We start from the raw sequence: 635 nt of genomic DNA on the forward strand, positions 1-635 counted from the left end.
TTTATATCTTTATGTGTTCATATTTTATTTTATACCTTATATACGTATATATTCTTTTATTTTAGCTATTTTGAAGGTTTTAAGGTTAGATATTAAAAATTAAAAACATTTGTGATAATGTTGCTGCTGCTTATATCATTCCTCCTCCTCCTTCTGCCTCTTCTTCTCCCTCCCTTCTGTGCATTAGGACTAAATCCAGGCCTTCATATATACTAGGAAAGTCCTCTCCCACTGAGCTATATTCCAAACCCAGAAATATAATTTCATGTATTTTAGTGTATTCTAATTGATAAGTAAACTTTGTATATGCTTATGTATATATACATAAGGAATTGCTATAGTTGTACATGATATAATGGACATACATTACTATTAAAAACTTTATGGTGCTAGCTTCGGCAGCACATATACTAAAATTGGAACGATACAGAGAAGATTAGCATGGCCCCTGCCCAAGAATAACACGCAAATTCGTGAAGCGTTCCATATTTTTTAATCATCAGGGAAATGCAACTCAAAACAACCCTGAGATTCCACCTCACACCAGCCAGAATGGCTAAGATCAAAAACTCAGGTGACAGCAGATGCTGGCGAGGATGTGGAGAAAGAGGAACACTCCTCCATTGTTGGTGGGA

The 635-nt window shown here is 35.4% G+C and overlaps 1 non-coding gene across 1 annotated transcript; it reads left to right on the plus strand.

Moving 5' to 3' along the window:
• Nucleotides 1–386: 386 nt before the first annotated feature.
• On the plus strand, nt 387–493 carry LOC115030574. Its single transcript, XR_003836146.1, has one exon. It is a non-coding gene; the product is annotated as a U6 spliceosomal RNA (small nuclear RNA).
• The last annotated feature ends 142 nt before the right edge of the window (nt 494–635 follow it).

This window comes from Mus caroli, chromosome 2, assembly GCF_900094665.2.
Source record: "Mus caroli chromosome 2, CAROLI_EIJ_v1.1, whole genome shotgun sequence".
NCBI classification, from domain to species: Eukaryota; Metazoa; Chordata; class Mammalia; order Rodentia; family Muridae; genus Mus; species Mus caroli.